The sequence below is a fragment of the Ambystoma mexicanum genome, chromosome 7q, assembly GCF_040938575.1.
Source record: "Ambystoma mexicanum isolate Mex_15411 chromosome 7q, UKY_AmexF1_1, whole genome shotgun sequence".
Lineage (NCBI taxonomy): Eukaryota > Metazoa > Chordata > Amphibia > Caudata > Ambystomatidae > Ambystoma > Ambystoma mexicanum.
The window spans coordinates 695,041,410-695,055,998 of NC_090941.1; positions in this window are offsets into that span (position 1 = coordinate 695,041,410).

Consider the following 14,589-nt stretch of genomic DNA (forward strand, 5'->3'; position numbering starts at 1 on the left):
GGAACCCCCCCAAAGCCTCCCTAGAACCTTATAGCTCCCTCGCTACGCTCAGTCGCCCCCACTATTTCAGAAAAATATGAACACATAGACACTGAAAGAAATCACAAGCAACTAACCTTTGATCACTGCCCATGACACCAAAAGTTATCTTTGGGACTGCATGGCTGTCACTGCCTGTGATGCTATTGAATCAAAGGTCACACAATTTTGCTTTTCAATATACTGCTTTGGGTGAGGTTGTTGACTTTTGGCTCGCCGGCCCACTGGGTGACAAAAAGTTAATGCTTCGGCCCCAAATTCAAAAAGGTTGGACAAGCCTGTGCCAGCGCATCTCCTTACTGGCACCAACACAACGATTTGAGAAGCTGGTCCTCTGTAATTCCCCATAATGGAACCTCCCTGGTCTCCACTAGGGAAAGGTGCAATTGGATCCGAGGAATTACCACATGGGATCATTTTGCCTTTGCTTTTACTGCTCTTGTAAGTGGCGGGAACACCGAGACTTACAACCAGCCTTTTATGTATCCGGTCTCAGAAACCTTTCATTATGGAGAGCGCTAAAACAGGCAGCATTGCAAAAACCCACTTTTTTTTTTTTACCATTACCGCACTTGAAAGAAGACCTAAATGAATGCCAGAAACAGGCCGACTTATCACACCGCTGAAATGCTCTCCTCCAATGAGCCCTCACAGGCATTAGGAATTCAGTCTCTACTGGTGAGTGACCTTGCCATCTTCTCCGTTTAGCAGATCAATAGCCTGCTTCTTAATCCAATAAGACTGCAGACGACATACAAATCAGTTTAGGGAAGGATCATATATTCACATTTAAGAAATGATGGCATGATGGACGTCTGGAGTGATTCATTCATGTCTCTAACATAAGGGATTTCAATATTAAGGGATTCGGCACATCTGTTCTCTGCATTGTATGCACCTGTTTGGCTGAAGGTCTCTGTCAGGCAAAGGGATACTGAAGCGTGAGCCTGCAAGGTGTGCCACCTGAAGCATCAGCATCTGCTCATACCTCTCGCCCAATCACAGTAGAAACATTTCCAGACCGGGACAAGTTTATTTACAGCATCCACTTTCCAATGCATGCAGTAGATTAAAATGGCCAGATGACATCCAGCAAATAGTATTCCTTCCCATAGATGAACTTATAGTTAAGCATCAATCATAATATTTAATTATGTGAACGTTTTAGATATTCATGCCTTGAATGTTCCATTACCGAACATTTGCTCTATAGTGCATCCTACCCGGGGCCAAGTTATTTAGCATTGGCCCCAGTGCTAAAAAAGTGAGCAAAAGCCCTTAGCACAAGTTCAGTTGTCCTGCTTGTGCAATACAGAATGGTGCAAATGAGTTTTTTTCCTCAACATAGTACATGAAGAATGTTGCACTGGGGCGAAAATGAAGCACTCTCATTTTTCAAATAATGGATAGGGTAATGGAATAGTACATTTATTTGGCAACATGAAAAGGGGAGAACACAGCCAAAGTGACATCTCTAAACTGTATGGAAAAAGAGCAATGTCTAACCGATGTTCTACATCATTGTTATGGAAAAAGGATACAGGAGATGTCAAGTGTAGCTGCTGAAGAAACGTTTGCTTATGTTGCTCTCCTGTGTATTAAACAGTGCAAACTATGGTAAAAGAAGTATAGACCCCATTTAAGGGGGCCATCGCAAGAATCAGAAAAATGGTGTACGGTCGAATATTATGCTTCAGAACTAAAGTGGGCTGTCTAATGTCCCCCTGTTGTACAGTCTGGTGCTGGAGACGTTTACTATCAGACTTAGAGGTGATGCAAGTTGCCAAGGAATTGACATGTTAACTTATGGTAATGTGATTTATACCACGCACCACTGCCATGTTCATGGTCTCCAGGCGCTCTGGCGTATCAGAAAAGAAAGAGGGGGAGGGATGGGTTTCTTACTGGGAGGAGAGGGAGAGGGCAAGAGGGATTTTGCTGTTCTGTTGGTAGTTTCCGTTAGAAACACATGGTCACTGTGTGTTGGGTTTACCTCTAGGTGGTATGGGTTGGTGGGCATTTGACTCTGTATTTGTGGCTTTATGTGTCTGTGGCCTGGGGTTGGACTTGAACATGTTGCGAGTGTGTGAGTTATTGGAGGAGGTGGGAATTTTGCTGTATGGTTGCTGTTTTGGTAGCTCTGTGCGATTGGTCTGTTGTGTGATTGCAGTAAAATAGAGAGTTTTACTAGGGTTAATGTTAAGAGGGGGTGATCTTTGTGCCAATGTTGCATATATTGTTTGTTATTAAGACTGAAATCTATTGTGTGTGGTTAACAACTTTGCGTCTTCTTTCGCTGGGGGCTATCTTGGTTGACTTGACCTTGGCCTCCCGAATGGGATCCCACAATTCGTGGTGAAGATCTTTGTATTAATATTGCATGCTTTTATTAGACTACTGTTTAGCTTTTTAGGCTGGTGAATCAAAGAGGTGCTTTGATTCAGCATGTTACAGAAAATAATATTTCCACTGTCACGCATTCCTTCTGGTTAAAAAAAAAAAGACGAATTTGCTATCCCGGATAAAGCTGTGCAAATCACACAATTCCATTTATCTTTAGAGCCTTCACTTCGGAAAGGAACAGTTAATCTGGCACATGCATTTCCTTACAAAGCTAATAATCAATAGGCTCACAAACCTCAGGTGTTTTGTCAACAAATCTTTCTATAAGACAAGCAATTCAAAAACTTGAACAGCGACTGGAATATTCAACAATCCCGCAAAAACACTGTGAAAAACAACAGGCCATGCCCCCTACCCCTGGCCATCAGCTGCAAAACACACAACATCAAAGCTGAAACCAGGTAGCAAGTCTCCCTGTAGGACATCTTGACCCTCATCATGAGTCTGCCGGTAACCCGTTAGTGCTACTTGCGGGTTCTCGGCAGACTCGTCTTACCATTACCAGTGCCTGATATCCTGGTGTTACTGGATATTACGGGTGCCAGCAATGGTAGTAAGTTCCCATTCCATGGAGTCCAACTACTGAAGCACCGGCACCGGTGCTTCAGTGATTTCTCTGCCAGTAGGGGCTTGAACTCCCGGCAGGTCGTGCCTGCTGGTTGTTTATTGCCCCACCAGCAGACTCGGAGTGTGCCGTCTGGTCAACATCACTGCTCGTTCCTTGCTCCCTCAACAGGTCCAGCAATGCCTCACCAATCATTATTCGGTTCACATGGAGTGGTGTATGCACTTCTGCTCTTGTGCATACCTCAGACAATCACTACTGCGTGCGCTTAGTGTTTTCTGCTCCTAGACTTCACAATGAGGGGCTTATCAGGAATGCAAGATCAGTGGACAGCAGATAATATCTTTGCCACCAGAGTTTTTCCTTCCCCCCTGAAGCACTCCCTCGTGCACCCTCTTCTTAAGAAACACTCTGCTGACCCGTCCTGCCCAGCTATCACCCAATCTCCATCACTCCTTTCCAGGGCAAACTGCTGGAAAAGCTGGCCATCTCCCAGCTTAATCTCCACTCTAAATCTGTTGGTGGTCTCCATGATCATCAGTCTGGCTTCACAGCTGCCAGAAGCATGGAAACTGCTCTCCTTAACATTCGTGAAGACCTGCTCTCCAACCTCAATTCCAAAACCCCGTGTGTTTTCATCTTACTTGATCTCTCTTCTGCTTTTGACATGGTCAACCATGCCATCCTACTCAACCGTCTCTGTGATAACCTGGGTATCACCAATTAGGCCCTGGCGTGGCTGACTTCTTTCCTCTCTGATCGACCCTCCCTGGTCCAACTCGGGTCCTTCCTCTCCTCTATCTCTATCTCTATGTGTTGTGTTCCCCAGGGGTCTAACCTCTCTCCATGGCTGTTCAACCAATACATGTCACTTCTTGCCCACTGCATTGCCGCTCTCTGCCCAAACTTTCAGTGCTATGCGAATGACACTGAACTCATTTCAGGCTCCCTTCAGCCACCTCTTCTTCTTCTCTCATCTCTGATTGTCTGTCTGCTATCTAGGAGTGGTGTGCCGCCAATGATCTCTGCCTTAATGCCCATAAGACTGAGATTCTCCTCATCGGCACACCTGCTCCCTTCTTTCCTGTCACTCTCTGGCCGGCCTCTCTTGGCCCTCCTCCTGCTCCAACCTGTGAGGCTAAAAACCTCAGGGTCATCTTCGACTCCACACTCTCCTTCTCTCCTCACATCTCTGATGTCTCTAAGAAGTCACACTACCTGCTGCACCTCCTCAGAGGTATTCTTCCATTCCTCTCCTTCCCCCAGAAGCTCACTGTCTCCAGAGCTCTGGTTCTCTCTAGGCTGGACTACTGAAACAGCCTCTTTCTAAATCTGCCTGCATCTACACTTTGCCCTCTGCAACTCATCCAAAGCAGGACTGCAAGACTTGTCCGTGGCCTCAAGCCCAAGGATCGTATCTCTGCAGGACTGAAATTTCTGCACTGACTCCCAGTGGCAGTGAGGATTAAGTTCACAACCCTCTGCATTGTCCACAATGCCCTCTGGGTTCTGGGGCCTCAATACCTTCAACTCTCTCTTCCTAAATAACTTCCTTCTCTAGCCCTTTGCTCACCCGCCTCCAACACCCTCAGGGTCAGTCGCTTCTCCAAGCAATGAGCTGGTGGTAGATCTCTTTCCTCGGCTGCGGCCTCCCTTTGAACAGCCTCCCTGCCTCACTGAAACTTGAGGAGAACCATCTCTGTTTCTGGAAACACCTCAAGGCCTTTGTCTTTGCTTCTGCTTTCTCTCCTCCTCTCCCCTGCACTGGTCACCTGGTAACCCTCTGTTCTCGACTCCAGTTCCCCTCCCCACCAGTTGCACATCTGCACTTCCCCCTGCACTCGGAGGCTGTTTTCTGTATCCCCACAGCCCTCTACCAGCACCTGATGTCTACACATACCCCGGCACTTGCCACCTCCCAGCTGTACTTCTTATTTATTGTATTCAATGGTTTTTATTTATTATTTATGTTACTGTTATCCTATGTACTGCACTGCCCCCTCCCCTTGCCCCTCGCACTTTTCCCTTTCCCCCCTCCCCTTCACTTGCACAATCTCAATGTCACCTATATAATGCGCGCCAGACCGGGGGTGTCAGGGCGCAGAAGGCAGCAAGAAAATGTTCAGCTTTGGTAACATTGCTGTGCAATCAATATACAAATATGTACAGATTATGTACAAGCAGGATGGATGCAGCTATGGTTACATTGCTATGCATTCATATAAAATATATACAGATTATGTACAACCATGATAAAGGCAGAGAGGGAGTAGACAGGAGAAGTGAGGCGTCCGTAAGGGCAGATAGAATGTTAGCAGTCATTTTCATTGGTCCAGTGGATGACATTATGCCTAAAGTGGGGGTATGACTGATCTATCCTTAGCGCTCGGGGAAGGGAGTTCCAGTGTTGGGCGGCTTTTATCGGGGAGCTACATCCTCTGGTTTTGACACATTTAAATCTGGGTACTGTCAGGACGTTGGAGTTAGCAGTTCTGGTAGGGCGGTTGGAGGTTTGTCTCTGGAATCTGTCTATGAGGTATTGAGGGGCAGCGTTGGTGAGACATTTGTGTGTGAGTGAGGCTACTTTAAGTGAGATTTTGTCTTTTGTGGTGAGCCAATTGTTAGATCTCCTTATGTCAGAGATGTGAGGTTTTTTAGGGATACTCAGTGCTGCTCTCAGAGCATTATTTTGTAGAATCTGGATTTCGTTGGTGATGTATTTGTTACTCCCTAGGTATAGGGCGTTACAATAATCCAGTTTTGAAAGAATTAAGGCTCTAGCCAAGATGGTGCAGATGTTGGTGAGGAGGAAGGGCTTGACTGCTCTAATTAATTTGCATGTGTAGGCGGTGGAGGTGGCTAAGGAATTGACCTGTCTGTTTAATGTAAGGGAGGCGTCTAGGTAGAATCCTAGAGTTTTTACTTCTTTGGCTACTTTAATGTTGTTGCTGTCTATGATAAATTGTGGCCGAGTTTGTTGATGTTTGAAGTGGTGCCCAGGATTATGACTTCTGTCTTGTCATCATTCAGGCATAGACCGTGAGAGGCCATCCATGCCTGGATGATGAGATACACTCCGTTCACCAAGGCCAAATCCTTATCGTAGTCTCCCGTCAACGGTATAAGGATCTGGGTATCATCGGCATAGTTAGTGTAGGTGATACCAAGACCATCGAGATTATCAAAAAGGGGCTTTGTGAATATATTGTACAGGGCGGGGAAAACATAAGATCCCTGGGGCACTCTGCAGGCTATAGGTATGGGGTCGGCGGAAGCTGAGGTTGAGAAGACGCGCATGGTCCTCTTGTTGAGGTATGATTGCATCCAACCTATCGCTTCTTGTGAGAAGAGAGTGGCCAAGTCTAAGTGGTTGCAGAGGATTTTGTGGTCTACTAAATCAAACGCTGCTGAGAGGTCGAGGAGTAATATTAGAGCTGTTTTGCCATTGTCTCTAAGTGTGTTGATTTGTGCCTTAAGGTCGATTAGTGCTGTCTCAGTCCTGTGTTGGGGCCTGAAACCGGATTGGCGGACTCCTAGGACGTGGTTTTGTTCTAGGTATTGTTGTATTTGTAGGTATGCTACCTTGTCTAGAACTTTGAGTAGGAAGGAGAATGTGGTGATGGGTCTGTAGTTAGTGGGTATGGATGGGTCCAATGTTTGCTTTTTGAGTAATGGAAGAGCCCAAGACTCTTTGAGGTTGCTGGGGATGGTCCCAGTGGAGAAGGAGGAATTAATAAGGTTAGAGATACATGGTGATACATCTCTGGCTGCATCCTTTATGATTTGGGCTGGGCATGGGTCACCTTGACAGTTCGATGGTTTAAGAGTGAGTATGACTTTTTCAACCTCTAAAATGGTAACTTGGGAGAAACTAAAGCAAAGTAAGTTTTTATTACAGTATTGGAGTGGGTACGGATGTGCTGGTTGCGAGGGTTGTGTGGTGGAGGATTTCTTTTTTTGTTGGCAATCTTAACTTGGAGGGCAGCTACTTTGTTGTAAAGGGAGTTTTGGGAGCTGGTGCACCAAGATTTATCCTTCTCACAGGTGTCTGGATTGGGATGGGAGTTTCAAGTTCTTTCAGGATGGTGAACAGTTCTTTTATACTTGAGTTCACTTAGGAGAATCTTTGATTGTAAGAGTCTTGTTCAGCAGATAGTATTTCTTTCTTATAAAAGGAGGTTAATTTATTAAGGTTAGTCTTGTTGTCATCTGTAGGAGATTGTCTCCATATCGGTTTGCTTTTTCATTTTTCAAGTCTGAGCGATTTCAGGTGCGGTGAGAATCAGGTGTTTAAGTGCCTTTTATGTTTGCTCTTTCTCAGTTTTAATGGAGCTACAGAGTCTAGAGCTGAGGTCATAATTTTGTTGTACTCATCCACAAAGGTGAAAGGATCAGTGGAATCTTGTAGTGAGTTCTCAGTCGGTAGGATGAGGGGAAGAAGTTTTTCGGCTGTAATCTTCCTTTTGTTCCTAGTAAGAGTGGCGGGGCAAGAGGAATGTTTGATGGAGTAGATGTAATGGCCTCAAGAGGGAAGGTTATGAGGTGATCGTCACATTATGGACACAAAAACGGGTAAACACCTTTGCTGTGTCAAGACTTTAACTCTGTCTTCAGGGCTCATAACACCCGGTACAGCCCTCAGAGAGGGGTTCTATGAAACGTAATGAGTGCATTGGAATGTGGGCATTTTCATTGCAGAAAATAATTTGCCAGTGTACAGTAATGGTGGGCACGAGACTTATATCCCAATATTCAACTATTTCCCCAGTGTCAATTCCTGTTCTAAATAGAACTCTTTGGCCTTAATGGGTGGACTGATGTTGCAGCAGTACAATCTTTACCCCTCAGCTTCTCTGGGTATTAATGATATAATATGATATGATAGTTTATTTATATAGTGCCTATACACAATGTGTTTCAAAGCACTTCAAGGCAAGGGAGGGAACAAGGGAAAATACAATGGCATTCTTAAAGGCTATGAACAGTAAGGATGTGAAATTAACTATCATACTGGACCTGACGGCATTTCAGATAGTGCAAGAGCTAAGACATAGATAAGGAAGGGATGGGGAGAGTGGGAAGGAAATGGGAACAGACAGGTGACTACCGTACTGGGCCTGACGACATTTCTGGTAGAGACGGCGAAAAACAAAAGGTGAGGGAGAGGGGTGCAGAAAGGGACTGGAGGAACAAAACAAGCGACTATCGTTCTAGGCCTGACAATGTTTCAGATAGTACTGGAGGGAGGGGAGGGGGGCAATAAGGGGATGGGGGATGGGGGAGCGACAGACGAGGTTGCTATCATTCTAGGTCCAGGGACAATTCTGATAGAGTAAGTGCGTAGAACAAAGTAAGGGCAGGAAGGGAGGAGATAGGAAAAGGGAGAGGGGAGGAGAGAACCGAGTAAGCAGTCAAAAAGAGTGGAGAAGCAAGAGGGGAGAGCGAATACAGCTGCAGAAGTCAGTAGTAACACATAATGTTGCAAGCCAGGATACAAGATGAAGATGGGAACAGCATGAGTCAAGGCCACCATGAGTTCCACATGCAAAGGAAGTCCAGCATGAGAGTTGAGAAAGGGTAACACACTGTGAATCAATGAAGTCCATAAAAGTAAAATCCTGCATTGGCCACAAGACGGTGATGCCCTCACCATATCTACAGGCCATCACTTGTGGCTCATTTGTACAGAACAATTCCACTGCTAAAATACCTGCTTATTCTACTTGCTAGGTAACAAAGACCAGCACTGGTATGCGTGTCATTCAAGACATAAGACAAGTACCTTTGTCAGTGATGTGTATTGAGTATCAAATAATGCTGTGCTTGATGAATCATGCCCCTTTGTCTTGAACTATTTGGCCCTCTGAACCACCCTCAAGATTAGGGTCCTTACATGTTTTTATCCTTTTATTCTTTTCTCTTTTTCTCCTAATATTGCTCTGATGCAGCACAAACACAACATTTGGCTCTTCAGAAACATCCTAAACGAAATATACAAATACATTTCAATGGCAACATTAAAAAAAAAGTTATCTTTAATGCCAAAGAAATACATCTGAATCCTGGTGGAAGATGCCAGCAGCACACTACGTAGCTCATTCTTTGTTCTCAGCATTGCATTGAAGATGTGATCACACATGGATTTCCCTTTGATGTGCTGGCTTTTGAGCATTATTTATAAGAGGTGTATAAGACTTGTGTTCCATAATTTTATAAGCAGTATGAGCTATAGGACCACTTTCAATTTGAATGTATAGAAAGGTACACACCACTGAATATGAGTGTCCCCCACTATTTGTGCTCAGGTTCTATTGATAGCTAATATGGGTTCTACCCATGAGGAAGATTCCTTCGCTACTTCTGTACTTCCTTTTCTCGAATATTACGTGACTGCATCACACTACTTGCCTTATAATACCACCGTCAACATATGGACTTCAGACAATTGCGTGTTTTCACATGCAGTTTTTCCTTGTGCACAGTTCTGCACCATAACACCGGGGCCGGTGCAAGCACTAGTCAAACTAGCGACTGCCTTGGGTACAGTCCAGCATGTGGTGTCAAAAAGGAGGGTTTTCCTGCTGCATTAATGAATTACATAAGAGATGTAAGCTAAACGTTTTAAAGTAGCCGATGGATATAACTTTTCAAGCAATGCTGTAGACTGATCTCAAGTTCTTCCCCCCGCAATCAATGTGTTGCAGCGTTTGCTCTCAAGTAGAAGTAATACACATTTATTCATGCAACTTTGAAAGTACTTCATGAATAAATAGACTTTATTTTGGGCACACACGCTATTTTCAAGTTGAAATTCTTTGTACATGAGTACATTCACCGCTGCACATATTATCTAGCATTTCTTGGAAAGTTGGAACAAAGACAAAATGGTCAATAGATGTGTGATTTTCTCAGCTAATATTCAAAGCAATATTGAACGGTACTTGTAAAGTCTTGCTATCTTTGCCAGAATATTTATATCCAGTGCAGGTTATAAATCCAAGATAGGCCTGCTGGCTAAACATGTGTGCATGCGAGGGTGAGTTCATAGCACTCAACCTGTCAAAGTGGTATGTGGGTCTTCTGATGTTAAAATGGTGATCAAACATAAAACTTACAATGAAAAGTATTAAATGAATTGAACATTTTGGAACGTCATACTAGAAATTTGATGGCGGGGGGAAAAAAATCTGATCCTCCAAATCGATGTCAATTAAAAGCAGGTCTGCAGCACAATATAATCGACCGGGGGTGCCAGTGAACAAAGGGGACACTAATGGCACGTTCCATGCAGTGCATTTGCCCTCCAAAGACCCACATATGCTCCAGCCGAGCTCTACTGCCCTGAACTCTGTGGACTTGCTCGCTGACTGTCTCGTCCCATCTCTTTGTAGATCCTGAATATGGCTAGTGGGTACATTGTGCAGACTTGAGACTGGAGATGTTCTGCAATGAGCAACACTGGTGTGTGTGTGTGTGTATGTGTGTGTGTGTGTGTGTTTGTTTGTGTGTATTGTGTTTGCAATTCCTTCTTCTCTACCTGGCCCTTCCACTCACACACAAGTAAGTCTGGTAATGAACTAGTGATTAGTACAAAAAGCAGGCAAGATTGAACTGTGCACCCTGTGTACCTACCCCATTTCCCAGCCAGCACATGCTAACTGCTAAAAGCAAGTAAGTCTGGTAATGAGCTAGTAGTGATTAGTGCAAAAAACAGGCAAGATTGAACTTGTACCCCGTGTACCTACCCCATTTCCCAGCCAGCACATGCTAACTGCTAAAAGTTGCTAATTGGGATAGAAAGTCACATGAAAGAAGAACTCTTCATGTGCATGGTAGACTGTGGCTGCATGGCTCTAGAGCTTATGCGGCACCTGTTTTTGCAAGGGAAACCTGCACTATGACAGACTATGCTGTGCAATTGGTATGATTGGGGAGCTTGTACTGCATTGACCGAGCTGCACCTATACTAATTTAAGAGGAAAAACTGAAATGGCCTTGCAACTACTGTACCTGTACTATTTTGTGCCACATATGTACCAATTTGAGTGCTGTGTACACAGGCCCTTGCAAACATTTGCTTTTCCAATGCTGTACTTGTGCATATTTGTGAGAGAAACGTACACTTGCTCCGGCATGATGTGCCAGTACCTGTTTGCACAGTACTTGCACTGACACTGTTCATGTTGTACCTGTTTTCAAGGGAAGGTTGCAGTGATATGGCACATCATTTATTTGTTTGTGAGTTAAGCTTGCCGGCCCCTACCAAGGCTGTCCATTTACCCATTTGTTAGGGAAACATATAATAGACTTTTCCATGCTGTGCCTGTATCCACGTATGATGGAAACATACACTGGCCTGTCCACTCTATACCTGTACATGTTTGTGAGAGACACTTGCATTGACGTTATGCAAGGCAACTTACACTTGACCATGCTGAAACATTTGTGAGAGAGGTTGCAGTCTTGTTGTATAACTGCTGTATCTGTTTCATATGGAATGCTGCACGTGTCCTGTCCATGCTGTATTTATACATTGTTGTTGGGGAAGCCTGTATGCTGAACCTTTATGTGGAAAGCATCCACTGGCCCTGGCCATACGGTCCCTGAAGACTTTTTGGCAAAGGTTGCAATAGTCTGGTCTATGTAGTACCTTTTTGAGGAAAGCCTGTACTTGTCTGGCCTATGCTGTGCCTGTACCTTTTCTGTTTGTGAGGGAAGCCTGTGTTGGGAATATGAATATAGTTACTGAATGTGCTGTTTTTGTGAGGAAATCTTAAACTTTTGGAAACCTTGCAGCACCTCTGCCTAGACTGCGACTTGTGGGTGCCTTTGAGGGAATTTGGACCTGCTGCATCCCATGTGGTACCTGTTTGATGTGTAATAGTAACTTACAGTGTTGCTGTAATGGAAGCATTCAGTTCTGCTGCTTATGTAGTTCCTGTTCTTTGTATGAGGGAAACTTGTCCTGATACCCATGTTGTACTTTTCTTGGACATCAGGGAAGTTTCAACTGATGCTGCATGCATTGGGGGTCATTCCGAGTTTGGAGGTAAGTAACTGTCCTTACCGGCATGGAGCAAATACTGTGTCTGTGTAGGTAACAGCCCGCAAATAGAGGGCTATTACGACTTCGTGGGCACAAGCTTTGCACCATGCCAGTAAGGGCATTCCCGCCATGCCGTAAAAGCCCCGAAAAAGGCCCTTAGTGGCATCATCCAAAGCGCAGATTGCACTACCGGCATGAATCAAGGCGGCATTAGCGGCCACCGCTAATAATGGTCACCGTAAATAAGCGAAACCGGAAGTAGCGTCATCGCACAGGAACAGGAAAGAGCACAGCGGCCATCTTTAAAAACACAATCCATTGCTATCCACAGCAGCCAGGACCTGGACTACATTGTTGTGTGGTAAATACTAATCAGTACAACAGTACAATGCCCAAGGCTGTTAAAAAGGGCACCTCACGCCAGCGTAAGGAGCGCTTCAGTGAAGATGAGCTCACTATGCTCGAGACCCTGGCAGAGAATGCTGACGTCGTTTTTGCCCAGAGCCTCAAGAGGGAGGCTACCATCAGGAAAAAAAGAGTTCTGGGCACTAGTGGCGGAAAAAGTAAGCATGGTTGCCAACACTCCCCGCACCACCAAAGACTGCCGGAAGAGGTGGGATGACTTGCGCCAGCGAGTCCGCAACATCCTCTCTGCGAACAGGAGCCAGGCCATGGCAACTGGTGGAGGAACAAGCTCCCCCATAAAGCTGTCCCAGTGGGAGGGCATAGGTGCTAGCCTGATTGGCATGGAGGCAATTGAAGGCGTGGGAGACATGGAGTGTGGCGCCACATCATCCGCAGAAGGAGGTGAGTGTCCTAAGAAAACACTGTGATGCAGAGTCTGATGATAGTCCACCAATATGTCTGTCTAAAGAGGCAAGCCATGGCCCAATACACACACATTTCCAGCATAATTTTCGTACGCAGCACAGACACATGCAGATGCCTGCAGCAAGGTAATGCCATACCTTCCACACTAAGACATCAATGGCATAGGTCACACTGCATGCGGGCCACAACAAATATGCATGTCACATAGCATACGTCTGCCCCAACATGAGTGACCCCGATGGATCCCTGCATTACCCACCCATATAGCAAGCAACTTGATCATCCAAACTGAACTAAGTCTTACCCTCGATTGTTTAGATGAGCAATGATACAAATGTATGCATGATGCTTCTCCAACCATCACTCATGCCATCTCTCTCTTCGACCCCCACAGGCTCAGACCATGACAGCGAGGCCCGGAACTCACCCCCACTGCCAACCACTACCCGTAAGAGGGCCCGTGATGAGGGCAACAGGCCTTCAACCTCAAGAGGCCAACACAAGCCTCACCATGCACTGCAGAGGAAACCACCTCCGGATGCCGCAGCACTGGTGCCGCCAAGGGCCCGTGACCCCGAACCCACTACTGCAGCAGTCATACATGCAGAGGACACAGCTGAAGTTGCACCCTCTGCAGTGTCCATTTCAGTCGGGGAGGCGGCAGCCACAGCACCCCTTGCTGAGGGCGAGGCACAGCAAGAGGTGTGGGTGCCTGTGGAGGATGACCCCTCCGACCTGCCCTGCACACCAAGTTCAGCACCAGCCCCCCAACTGACACTGCTGGACTCCAACCACACCACCACCCCCGAGCAGTCTGGGGGGGGGGTATGACCAAGGGGCCATGATTCCCATAGGGGAACCAATAGTTGATGTGCATGACACCCAAGCACCCTTCACCTCCATAGGTATACCGGCGGGGGTGCAGCGGCAGGAAGAGCTGACCGCCCTGGTCCATCAATTTGTAAATGACAATGCCCAAGCAAGGCAGGAGTGGTGGGAAAACAATGCCTCTCTGGGAAAGATCATTGCTGAGAGCACAACTAGACTGTGCAAGGAGGTCTCAGCCCTGCGGCAGGTCCTCAGCCGTATCGCTGATGCTATGGAGGCTGAACGTCCAGCACCCCAGATGGAGCAGGCGGCCACACCATCGTCCTCCAACTCAACACAGACCAGCCCACTGCGCAGGTCGGCGCGCACCCTGTGCCGCCCAGACATGCTGCTAGCAGGTGCAGGGAGTGGCAGGAAGTAGACTGGCTAGCCTAATGAAGGCAAAGGATACTTGTTTGGACATGTGTGGGGGAGTTTTGGGGTGAGGGGGAGGGGGGTCAGGGTGTGTTGGGGAGTTTTGAGGGGAGGGGGATGGGGGTGGGGGTGGTGGGGGGTTGGTGCACTTTCTTCTTCATTGTAAATTTCAATATACCCGTTGTGTGAAAAAAAAACATCTTGAGTGGACATTCATCATTGCGCATGTGTCATTTATTCATATACAGTGCACAGTGTACATGTACTCCCACCCCCAGTGCCCTCTGTCAAACTATCATGTCACCCTCTGCAGCCATGTGTGTCAGAAATATTGTGCTATCACTGACTGACGCACATCACATCCCTCCTGTGCATCGGCACCGCAATGGTGTTGAGCCACATCTTCTTCATCCCCTTCATCATCACCAGGTGGTAGCAGTTCAATGTCAGGGGGCAGGGGCAC